Here is a 12972-nt window from a genome sequence, read left to right as displayed (position 1 = left end):
AAAAACAGGTGTTAAAGTTGCATATGTTCGCAATTAGGACATGGAATTATTTTTCGCTTTATGTGTTCACAATTAGGACCATTTTTTGCTCGAAAAAAGGTTTATGATCCTGTCCATGTTAAATCTTGATTATTATGAGTTAACTTTTGCAGATTTCAAAATAAATTTATTTTGAAATAATATTTCTGCAACCAATAACCTGTTTCCAAATGAAAACCAACAGAGATGTTTTCAACATTCATGCACGAGAGCAGTAACTCGTAACAAATTGTGCTTATACACCTTTATTGTTCTCTGCAGGCTATGCATTTGCGAGACCCACACTTGCATTCCCGTTTTCTAATGCATTCTTCTAGAATGCACAGCTAACTATGTAGAGAGGAAAAAAGCAAAATAAATCCTCCAACCTTGTAAGGAGAGACAATTTCCTCAATTCCCCGATGCAGTTACCTCTCCTCGGCTTTTCAATCGAGAGACGCCAGTGCCACCTAGTAGCCGCCGCGCGAAGTGGCATTTCCCCTACTTTTTCAGATCCAAATGTAGGTCTCCGGTGCGATTGGGTGTGGGGGGACCGAGTGGCTGCAAGGCAAATGGAGTTACTCGGAGATAGTTGTGCAGTGGTGTTGGAGCTACCTGGCTCTCGATTCTCGAGTATCTGTTTCTACCGCACGTGGTGATAAAGTTATCGGAAAGGTGTCCATCGTACCGGAAGGAGTTTTTTCCCCTTGGATTGTTCTGAAGACCCAGTGACACAGTGTTGTGTTTTGTGAGTGAAAAGAGTGTTTTTTTGGTAAAAGAAAAACCCTGTGCGCTTTTGGTGTATGTGTAAGGACGGCTACGCAAGGATGTGCTCTTAAAACAGGTAAGTCCATTATTGCTTGCGATAATATAGTCTTTTTGGCGGTGTTGAGGCGCTGTTGGTTGTGGCGTCAGAACGAAACAGCTGACATAACGGTACCCCATTAGATGTTGTGATGTGTTCGTCCAGGGCGTCCCACATGACGGTCGAGGATGTGGGTGTGCAACAGATAAACGCGGCACGTTGTGAACTGATTAGTGCAGTGGCGGTATGAGTGTTTAAAAACCAATGTATTACGTGGAAACTGACTTTTTTCCCGGCAAGAACTTCTGATAGGTCATAGATTGTAACTAATGCCTTGTAATCAAGTCATCCTCGGTTCGATCACCGCTAAGGGTTCATGTTTCGTTGCTTCAGATCTGCAGTCCCAAATAGCATGTTCGTCGGACACTACGGGTAATATTGGCCTGTTTTGTAGGCTGACTAAAAGATAATGATCGTTCGTTCAATCGTGGGGATACCGGTTTCCGTTATTGGTGCTCGGGCACAGACCAACTTGGAAACCTCTAGGTCTTGCAACAGCTATCAACGAATAGTCCAGGATTCGAATTCCTCTGGGAGTTCATTTCATTGGTTCAGATTGCGCTTTAAACTGTAAGCACAGTCTTGATTAGCATGTCTGTCTCTCCAGTGGGGTGTTCGGGCAAACGTTTTAAGATTCTTTCTAGCTGTTCATAAACGCACAATTTAGGGCCAACTTGAAACGTTTAGATAGCTTTGCCATTGTACAGTTGCTGGATCTGGAAATTGCTTCTGTATTGAAGTCGTTAGTTAACACAACACGCCGAAAAGCTAGAGGTTTTCGGTTCGAAACCTGGGCACGTGATTCGTATTCGACACAATTAGCTTAGAGATGGTGAAAAAAGGGCGAAGTAATATAACTAAAGTGCAGTACAAAATAGTTACATTTTTGTGGTTTTAATCAAAAGTAGGTCGGGTCCGATTTTAATATGTAGGTCTAGTTGCGATTAGCCTTTCTGTGCATTAAGTGGACATAAAAAACAAATTCTAAATAAAACAAACTAGGTATATACATTGCCGTATCGTATGAATTCAATCAACCAGTGGGTCTGTGGGAGGGTGCGTTGAACGATCGACCCTTCATTAATGAGCTAGAGTACCGGCCTTGGCATGCAAGTCCCTTGGTTATTTTTATGTAATTATTCATCTTCATCGTTACAATTAGTCAAAAGTGCATGAAAACTACGTTAAATGAAGCTGTGCTGGTTACTTTTGAGCGAAAGCGTCAAAACTAACTTTAGGCTCCGTTGGAAAGGCTTGCACTTGTAAACGTCATTACTTTTCAGACATTGGGGGAGGAGGCATACAATATAATACACCAATATCACAAATACTTTCATGCGGTACATGGTGGAGCAAGGCAGCAGTGCTCAAACTGAGGGAAACCACGCTACAATTTCACCACTCGATTCATATGATGTCTTTCCAGATATCTCATGGGGGCAAGTGCCCTCCCTGGCCCCCTCAGCGGGCGATCTTGCGATGGAGGCATATATTGGTTCGGATACCTCTGTAAACTATAGGTCCAGTCCCGATTAGGCTTTCTCTGCATGGACTTAAACCCAACTTTTTCTTTAGTGGGGGCATGCGTCTTCTCTGTCCCCCAAATGTTGACATACTTGCACTGAGTAATCGTGAGCAATGAACAAATTATCACGCATTTGTATCTCTTGTGGGAACACCGCTTGCGAACTGTGAAGGCTGTTGCTGTTTTGACAGCGCAGACAAAGCTGTGGAATTCGCAGCCGGACATCCGCGTTGGTGGCTGTTGGCAGGCTTGCTTGAGTTGCTCTTCCAACCACCTGTTGGTCTCGCTGGTGTAACGGTACATCGGGCGGCTGGGGAAATACGCGCGGAACCGCTTCCGACAGGTCGGAACATGAACAGGCATGACGATTACATGCGCTAGTTCTTTAAAGGGCGCCGATTGTCACTTTAACTATTTGGGAAACTGTGCAATACCTTCTGTGTATTCAGAATATGCATTTAACGGTTTCTCTCGTCTTACGCCAGTTGTTCCCAAACGTTTTCTCGCACAATTTAAATTCGGTCGAAGTTGCGTATTGTATCATTGAAAAAGGGTTCCTGGACCGAATTTAAATTGATCTGGTAAAAAGGTTCCTGGACCGAATTGCAATACTTTACAGATAAAAAGGTTCTTTACGGCCCTGAGTCCATTTATACTTGCTGATTTTCTCTCCTGGACCGGAATCGAATTTATTTAAAATTCCTGGGCCTTTAACAAGCCTGAACTTAAGACAAGCAGCCTAACCACACTAACTGAGCATTACAAGTGTTAGATAGGCCTACATTCTGACTTGGGCGCCGGGGGAAAATCTTGAAACACTACGGGCGCCGTGAAAAGAAAGAGTTTGGGAACCACTGTCTTACACTATACCATTACGAGTGTTATCGTGACACGTGTGCCTCTGTGGCGGAGTGGTTAGAACAGCGCGCTACGACGCCAAGGGTCTCTGGTTCGAATCCTCGCATGGGTGTTCTTTGCGAGTGTCCCTTCATCAATTTCATCACTCCTCCTCATCTTTGCTTTTATCCAAAAGCGACAGAAAAGAAAGCAAAATAAATCAATCAATCGTGACGTTTCAGATATTTATTAGAGCACTATAGATTGATTTGGTTGCTTTTTGGCCCCTTTTGGCCAGTCGCGACGATGGGGATTAATGTTGAAATTGGACACTCGCAAGGAATACCCGTGCTCAAGCCTTCCACGTAGTACACCCGGGTTGCTGGACAACGATGCTCTGGCGTCTGAACCTAATCCTCTGTAAGGTCGTGTTTTGTCCATATATGTACTGAGTGTACCTGTACATATTCAGCCTTTAATAGATGTGTAGATTTTATCCTCGTGGATAGTATAGTTTTAATTATTGGTGACGAGTCTATGACGGAATTAGTTGAGGAAGGAAGTAAGACACGATTTATTTGCTTGTTAGGATTCTGTCGTACATTTTTGTTCTAATTAAGGGGTTTATCTCCGTATTATGGAACGGGCACAAATACTCTGTCTGTTAACGTGCCCATAAAATTAAAATGAGGGTTGTTAAAGGTCCATGCATTTTTAATAAATTCGATTCCGGTCCAGGAGAGAAAATCAGCAAGTATAAATGGACCTTTTTGTCTGTAAAGTATTTCAATCGGTCCAGGAACCTTTTTCAGGCTGAATTTAAACTCGGTGAAGAACCTTTTTTACATTTCCATATCAATTTAAATACGGTGCAATAACATTTTTTTCGGATAAATTTAAAAACTGACCAAGAACCTTTTTTAAATGAAACAATACGCAACTTGTACCGAATTTAAATTGTGCGAGAGAAAAAGTTCCGATCCTACAGCGGAACCCAATAGAACCAATTAGAATTTATCGGTGACTGGGCCTTTAACAACCCTGATTAAGAAACAATCAATTAATCATTAATCCTGAGTATGGTTTCCTTTCAGTCCACATTAAGAACAGAGCCTAATGGAACTGGACAAACAGTTCAAAATGGAGCCTGAAGTACTGAAGTTTGTTTCTTTATACATCATATTTACAGAAGATACAATTCAACCTACAAGTGTATCAATATACGCTGTATAAAACACACCGTACTACTAACTTGGTTGACCCTGTACATGTGGAAATATGCGGTATTCGAATTAAGTTATAGGGAATACTTCTTCGTGTATGTTTAGATAAGTTATGAAAGCGCATAGACCACATATCTTTTCGAAATTAGACTAACGTCAATTTCACATTTACGTCCCTTACAATGTTTTCCACGATCAGAGGCTGAAAATACCGGGTAGAGCACTTCTTACTAGCGGAAGACAATACTGAACGACTTATAATCAATATGTTCGCACCTTCCGCCTCGCGGCGCTAGCGTTGGGGCATTAGCTTTATGTGAACTACCCTTCTCACATAATCGGTGATTGCCCAGATATTAGATGTAACACTTGACGATGATATTCGTACAACAGTCTCTCTACTAGATGGCAGGTCAATCAATACTGGTAAAATCCCTTTCTCTATAACAGCAGAGTGGTTACGATCTAAACGATCATAGCGTGCTTTATCGAAAGTTAGATGACTTTTCAAGATGAAATTTTGAAGTTAGTTAAAAATTATATTGAGAAGTGAAGTACATGTATTAAAATATATACATACATGTAAGGAAATGTAAGAATTGCAATTGTAAAAACTATCAAAAAGGAAGAAAATTGTGTAACCATGGGTAGTACTGGTGAATGGCTCTCGGTCTAGCCAACGAAGTTATTTATTTTACAAAACTGTCATTTCATTGTTCGATCTACTACCCATATTTCACGGAGTGAAGTTGAAAAACGAACACCAACATTCTTTTACAGCTTGTTTAACGAAACACCTTGGGCGGAAGGGAACTCAGCATGCATGACTCATAGGAGGACATTTTTAGAATGAGGGAAAAACTGGAAGAACAGGTCTAGCGGCGTAGCAACCGATGGAAGACCAATCAGCAGGTTGTTGTAATATTTAATTGACAGTTTGAAGGTTGCTGCACTGGACGGGCATAGGTGTTCCTCCAACTGTTTCACCCAGCTTTGAGATTATCGTTGTGGTTGAGGAAATTCTTGGATATCGCAATTAAAAGAGCATGGTATTGTGCAGAAACTGTGGAAGGATTTTCCTTAAATTTTATGAAAGCGTTGGTTTATCACTGGACAGAGTTTCCAGACTTCCGTAAAATACAGGAACGTCCCGGTTTTCATTAAGGTGCCCCGTTGTCCCAGCAAAGGAGACTGAGACGCGGGGAAACATGGAAAAATCCGGCAACAGAACTTCTGTGGTCTGCTTCTATTGAAATCAAATGGTGTAACGCTTACTACTACGCGGAACCGAAGCACGGAATCCCCCCCACCCACTTTTCGCCTCTTTTGCCCCCGCACTATGCTAATTATATACAAAGGGAAATATACTGTCTTTGCCCCCACCCCCGTTTTGGAACCCAATCGTCGCCACTGGTTCCAGTGAGCGTCAATCTTTAGAGTCCTCCAAATTGTTTTTTGTTCTCTGTTTGCGTTTCAAATTATCAAACTGAACTCATTCTAAGAACTCCTCTACATAATCATATCTTCTAATTCGTCTTTCTATGTAGTTGGGAAGTATACTGTGGTATAGTTCTGGCAACTTACCAATGCTCATGTTCCATAATCAACGAAAGCGTCACAGAATTTGTGGTTGACTATAAACTCAGTTGATTACGTGATCCGCACACATAACCCAGAATTTGTTTTTAAAAGAGGACGATTAGCTGTTGGAAAAGAAATATTTTCAATACTATTGACATATTATATTGAGGAAAATTATGTTCAAAATTGGGGTCTGAACCCCCTTTTGTTGTGGCTGGGTCATGCTTAGTTGTTCTTAAAAATATGCCCAAGACTAGTTATTGAGTTACTAAGTACTTTGTTAATTGAACTCTACAAGACGACAGGAAAGCTTTTTTTTTTCAATATGTTTTATTTCTTTTCGCATTTCAAAATATTGGAATGAAACTGTTGTTTGAGTGGTCCAAAAATAAACATTGGTTGTCCTTTCTATAACAGTGTAGTGATTTTGAAAATTGATTGTTCTTTGGAGAAAGAACCTCATCGTTGTATAACATAGTAATTACGTGGTTGAAAAGCCTTCCTTCCATAACTGAGCAACAAGACATAAAGGCTTAGTGAGTGATATCACGTACTGCACTAATTGTTATTATTATACAGTCACGGACACTTCTGGCTTATACCATTGGCTTTTAATTCTTACAACACAGAACTGTTCGTGACTGTACGTACGGCATTGGTTTGAGACTAAATTTCATTAAATTTTCACTTTAAATTGCAACTTACATTGTACCTTTTTTATAGTTTAGTTTGCACGATTGTTCCAGAGCTAGTTTTATTGTAATTTCGCCACTGCAGTGTGCACGCAAGGTCTAATCATATGAGCAAAGTATGTTTAAATAAACATTGTATTCCGCATTGTAAGTTTCAGGAACTGAAATATGAACTCCAGTGGGCAGAGGGACGGCAATATTTTTACTCCAGCGTTAGCACATTCCAACTCATCTCCAGTTTACGTGTAGATTAAGGTGGGGAGTCTCACTTATTGGACTTTTGTTCAAGCCCAGCCCTTCGTCTTCTGACGTCAGCCAAAATGCTTTCGTTGTTAGGGTAGGATTGTTAGATTTACGGCTCTTAGCATAAATAAAACCTTTTTGGTCAAGCGCCGAACAATTGCAGTGTACCCGCTAATAGAACACAACCTAACAAGAAAGCATTCCGCACTTACGTCAGAAGACAAAGAGCTCGACCAAAAAGTTGCGTATCGTGCGATCAGTTATTCCCAGAGGTAGAAAAAACAAAATAATTCAGACGTCAGCAAATACGATCTAAGAAAGCCGTGAATCCAACTGACATAAAGCTACACATTTGAAATGTGATCTTGAAACATTTAAGTTATTGATCAATACAATTGATTGATTTGTTGTTTCAATTACACTTTATGCACCGATAGGCTAATCGGGACTGGACCCACAGTTTAAAGTGGGATCCGAACCACTATGTGCCTCCACCGGGTATCGAACCCAGGATACCTCGATTACAAGGCGACGACGCTACCATTGTGCCGTCGGGAGGCTCTATTAATTAATTTAAGATTGTATTAATTAATTCTTGCGCTGGAGTAGTCACTGGTAACAGAATATCTATGCAACACATTCTATCTAATACATGACAGACTCGACTATATCGCCGCAAATGTTTTCGAAAATTCGGCAGTGAATAAATTTTAATGATGTTTATTATTCTGATTTAATGATACAGAAAACACACAAATATTAGAAAATGCATACTGTACTCTTTATTTAAAAAGAAATAAGTCATGGAAATTTTCATGAGCGAACTCGAATTATTTAAATATGAATAGTATACTTATTTTTAGAACTGAATTTGTACTTCGGCAACATGTGAAAATTTTCAGTCACCATGGCGACCGCGGTGCTGTAGTCGGTAGGACGTCTGACTGCCACACGGAAGACCCGGGTTCGATTCCCAGGGTCGGAATATTTCTGACCTTGTTCCCGTATAAAGCGGCTCTGGGACTCACCCAGCCTCAAATCAATGGATACCTGGGGCAACCCTGCGGGTTAAAGGCGGCAGGAGCGTGGTGCTGTTCACATCACCTCCAACCTGGCCGAGAATGTTGTGTGTGGGGCCCTACCAATACATTCTTTAAATGTGCCTTCACGGCACGGTGCTATGTAAACGGGGAACCTACACCCATAGATTGGCGACGCTGGTAGTCTGTACGACAGCAAACTCGAGGGCGATCGGAGCGACACCTACCAGAGTCTTCGAAACCAGGTCAGGCGCTCAGAGAGCGTCACACACACTCAATCACTTCGCCCTCCTACAGGAGACATTCGAATGCTGCTCGTGTACGACAATCTTCAAGGTCCAATCATTAATCCGAAATCCAGATTGGAGATCGAACGACTAAACACTGCAGACCTCCATCATGGACAGAATAAATCTCGACATCTATATGCTCTTCACTTATCAGCCCCCGAGCTAGAAAGTCAATCTTCCTACCTCATCGCATCATTTGCAGTCTCGATAGCGAAGCTTCTTAGTTTTAATACCTTGCTGCCGTAGTAGTGAACTGAACGCGCGCCATTTTTTATGAGGTTCCTGCAAGATGATGGTATCTTGTTTTGCCTGGCCTAGCCTGTGCGCCCAGTTTCTTTTTGGTCCTTTTTATTACTGATGTTAATCCTGTTTCGCCCAGTATCAACAGATTTATTTCAGAACGCTCAGTCTTATAAATTACAACCTAAGTTAAGTGTTTTGACGTATGTAGATCTTAATTGCTGGATATCTTAACTTGTTTATCATGTAGGATGTTTTTTTCCCACTGTATATCCTGTTACAGTTCTCCTCCTTCCTTTTTCATTTGCTATCTAAATCAATACTGAATCGGTGATGGAGAGTTGTATCGTGCAAATTGTCCATGACTATTAAATTTTTTTTTTCTCTTACATCCTATGTGCTTTTAAGCGATGGATTTTTATGTATGCTGGTGCAGAAGTTGTCAACAGATTGTTTTGAGTTTTCTTTTAATTCTTGAAGTTTCTATTGGGTCAAATAAAGTGCACGAACATGGTGCTGGACAATTTGCACGGTAATACTCATGGATCCTACTGTACTATCCGACCACGGAACACCTCAATTTCCGTTGCCACAGCAAATTATGAGATTGTACAAAATATAGTTATGGTCCACGAAATACAATTCATAATCATTATCTATCTTTATGCACAAAAAATACTCAAATTTAATTGTAAAAAACTGTAATGTCTGTTTGTTTTCTTAACAGGCAGACTGTTAAATTTTAACTGTAGACTATTGGAAAGCTTACGTTAACTTCTAACAGTGTCCAACCCTGATTTTGGATTGCTAAAGCTCTTCGAAAATTTGACTCATTGTTTTCTGCCCAGTTTATATTTTCTTATTTCTTTCTAAGCTTCCCGTATTTTCGTATTTACAGAAGGGGGTTGAGTGGAGAAGGTTACACAATTTAGAACTTCATAATTGGTATTCATGTCCAGATATTATTAGAATAATTAAATCAAGAAGACTTAGATGGGCAGACAGTGTGGCACGAATGGGAGAGGAATTTATAGGATTGTTGTTGGGAAACCTGATGGTAAGAGACCTGTAGGAAGGTCAATACGAAGATGGAGGGATAACGTTGAGACAGATCTAAAGGAAATCAATCGGTAGGGATGGAAAAGAGTGGATAGATCTTGCTCAGGATAGGGACAGATGGAAGGCCTGCGTTGCTGCAGCCATGAACCTTCGGGTTTAAGAAGGCTAGAGAGTTAGTTAGTGGTTGTGGAACTTTTATATATTATGTTCTTACTTTATTTCATTTCTCTATTAGATCCTGTCCGGGGTTCGAATCGGTGTCCCTTCATGACATTTTATATTATCACAAACATAATTTTCGCGCGATTAACCAAAAGCGGTAGAAAAGCGAGGTACGATAAACGAATCAATCAACATCATCCACAGAAGTTCTAATTTGCTTTAGAAATGTAAAACAGTTGAAATGGCGTTTACAGTTGCTCAACATACATTATTATGCTTTATGTGTGACAGAATTGAAATATATTTTTTGCACGGTATATTTAGTCCTAAAATGCATTGGCAGATTTCGCCCAAAGCACAACGAGGCACTTAAGCCAAGCGTCAGGTTAACCTTGCAGCAGGTTTTCGCATATGTAGAATCAAACGTGCGCGCAAGAATATAGTTCCACTGAGACGGGTTCTATTCCGACACAACTGCATACTTGCAAGAAAACAGTTATTTAATTTGTAAAATACAGACAAAATAATACATCCATTAGCAGGTGTGGACTTAATCGGTTGCAATCACTGTGCAGACGAACTTGGATCCGCAGATTCGCCAACTGGAGTTTGTATTGAGCTGAGGAATCCCTGAAGCCCAAGTGCGAGTCGAGCAAGACTGAATACGTTGCAGAGCGCGTGGAATCCGTGATAGCAGTGTTGCACATCCCACTATTTTAACCCTATGTTTATTGTGATTAATAATCGTGCTATACAGCGGCGAGAATGGCTGAATCAAGCAAGGTCTCCTGTTCAGCGAGTGTTATTGTGGGCTTCATCCGAAGGGAAAAGCTCTTCAAATCAAGCAAGTTATTTAAAATGCATAATCCTCCTTACGGAAACAAGATCAAAGTAAAACAGGGCGTGAGGTGATTTGCCGTCAATGGGCGCACGAACTGTATCCCGGCTGTTGAATGATTTGCGGTTTGAGTTTAGGAAGAGGAAACGATTGTTTGTTGTTTGACTACAAAAGAATGTCCCCTGTATTAAAAGATATCCCCGTGAGAAGAAACATGTTTATTATTTGGAGCAGACGTGCTTTAACTCTGGGAGGGGCGTGGGCGTTATATTGATTTTATATATATATATATATATATATATATATATATATATATATATATATATATATATATATATATATATATATATATCACCATGCAAAACCACCGCCAGGGCTGAAGAAACCGACGAGAAAGGGAGAGGGGAAGGGGGAGGCTTATTGTTTCACCCACTGACGGCAATGACGTCTTTGTTGAAGGCGCATATATTTACTGTTCCGTGCAAGGAAAGGGATGGGATGGATGATTAGCAAGAAATGGACAGACCAAGATTTGAATCCTGGTTTAGTGAAGTGATTCATAAATTGTAACCAGAATAATAGCAGCAGACAATGCACCTGATTGTATATATCCACAATAACAAATCATACTTTTTTTTTTGCTGGTATAACTTGAAGTGCGTGTGTCTTACAGTAACAAAGGTTTCCATAAACGTATTTTTTTATAAACCAAAAACAATAATTTGTCATTAAATTCAAGTTGGCCTGTCGTTGTTTACTTATATATTTGTTTATTTTTATTTTTGCGTGCTCGAAATATACACACATGCTCATGGGCGTCCGGAAGGGTGGGGGCAATGGGGCCGTTCCCTCCTCGGAAAATGAAAGTCAACAAAAATTATGTATTTCACACATATAATTTCATTTTAGCCACAATAATATGTGTTAATTATTGCATTAACACAATAAATTCAAATTTAAGCAATGTTATTCGGGAACTAAACTCTTTTGGGGGAAATGTGACTTGTTTGCCCCCCTGGGAGCTCATGTTTCGAAGATATTTCGCATTTATATTAAGTAATGACACATTTTTTAAAATAATTTATGCGCCGAAAGTACTTCTAAAATGTTACGTTTCAGGAGACAAAAAGAAACACAAATATATTCCGCTTGACATGCATGCGGGTTTTGATGTGTTGTGCGGTTGGCAATACTGTGGATTTTCTCAGTGTCTGCGATGTAAGCAGCTCGGCGGTTGAGGCAAGACTGGCACGGAAGATTCTGTGCTCAGTTCCCGCGCGGATTGATACATAAAACCTGCTGCAAACTTAGCCTGACGCGCGGCTTAGATATTGGAAGAACTTGAGCTAGGAATCTACAAATTTACTACTGTTATTGTGGTCACCATTGTAACGTAACACCCCCTCCCGAACAGCTACTCTACCTAATCCACACACCATATTTTAAGAAAAGAATGACAGAGGGGATGACTTAAATTTGCTGATTTTGGTTACTTAATCTCCTAAATTGTAGTAAATTAGATATTTCTTTGATTATAGCCAGAATCTGGAGCGCTCGCAATGTAAGGAAAAGTTGCTCTAGTAGGAAATGCAGCTCTATGGAATGGGGTATTGACTGTCACCTTGGTGGGCTAAGATATTTGGGGAAGTGGATTCATCTGTTGTGGTGTAGCATGTAGAACGGAAGTGACTTGTCGCCAGCGTAACGGTCGTTATTTGAACTTCAAGGTTATTAACCACGCGATTGAAACCACGGCAAGACTATGGAAGAAAACCGCAAAAGGTTAAAGGATCAGTTTATACCTTCAAGGTCAGCCTTGGTGACAGCGAGGCTCCTTGAGGTCTGGTCGTGCAGGTTGTTTACATTTTCTGTCGACAGGTGGCGTTGCTCTAGGCCAGGCAGGTCCATTTGTTGTAGAGCACGGAAGTCTATTTCTTACTGTCCTGCGGTAACGAACTGGAAACAATTAGTTTACTCTCAGGCGAACTGTTTTTGCCAGCGTGTTCGAATTCTCTGCTTGATGCTCTAGCGGCCAATCAGAATAGACTTTCAGCCATGTAGCTTACTTCATGTGATTTTTGCAGTCTATCAGGTAGATGAGATTTTATTGTAGGACTTGTATGCTAAACAGGCCAGAGATTTACAACTCATAAGTTTCAATAGATTATTGTATACGAATTTATTACCACGAGTGAAAATCAAACTTATGGATCAATGGAACAAATGGTGCAAGGAACAATTTAAGATTGTGGGTAATACATATAGATGGATAGCAGACTTTTCTATAAAAGACCCATGGTTCTTTTTATACATACTCCCACGGCAGGTCATAGATTTTATCAATAGGTTAAGGGCGGGT

The 12972-nt window shown here is 40.5% G+C and overlaps 1 protein-coding gene across 1 annotated transcript in view; it reads left to right on the top strand.

Moving 5' to 3' along the window:
• Positions 1-561: 561 nt before the first annotated feature.
• LOC145993949 (uncharacterized) overlaps positions 562-12972 on the top strand; it is a 372300-nt gene continuing 359889 nt past the window's right edge. The window contains exon 1 of the mRNA XM_083129921.1: positions 562-862. The gene's annotated coding sequence lies outside the window, so the exon portion shown is untranslated. The remainder of the gene's footprint in view (positions 863-12972) is intronic.

Source organism: Lepisma saccharinum, chromosome 10 (assembly GCF_977018435.1).
Source record: "Lepisma saccharinum chromosome 10, izLepSacc3.1, whole genome shotgun sequence".
Lineage (NCBI taxonomy): Eukaryota > Metazoa > Arthropoda > Insecta > Zygentoma > Lepismatidae > Lepisma > Lepisma saccharinum.
The sequence above is the reverse complement of the archived record's forward strand: the minus strand, read 5'-3'. Positions and strand labels throughout refer to the sequence as shown.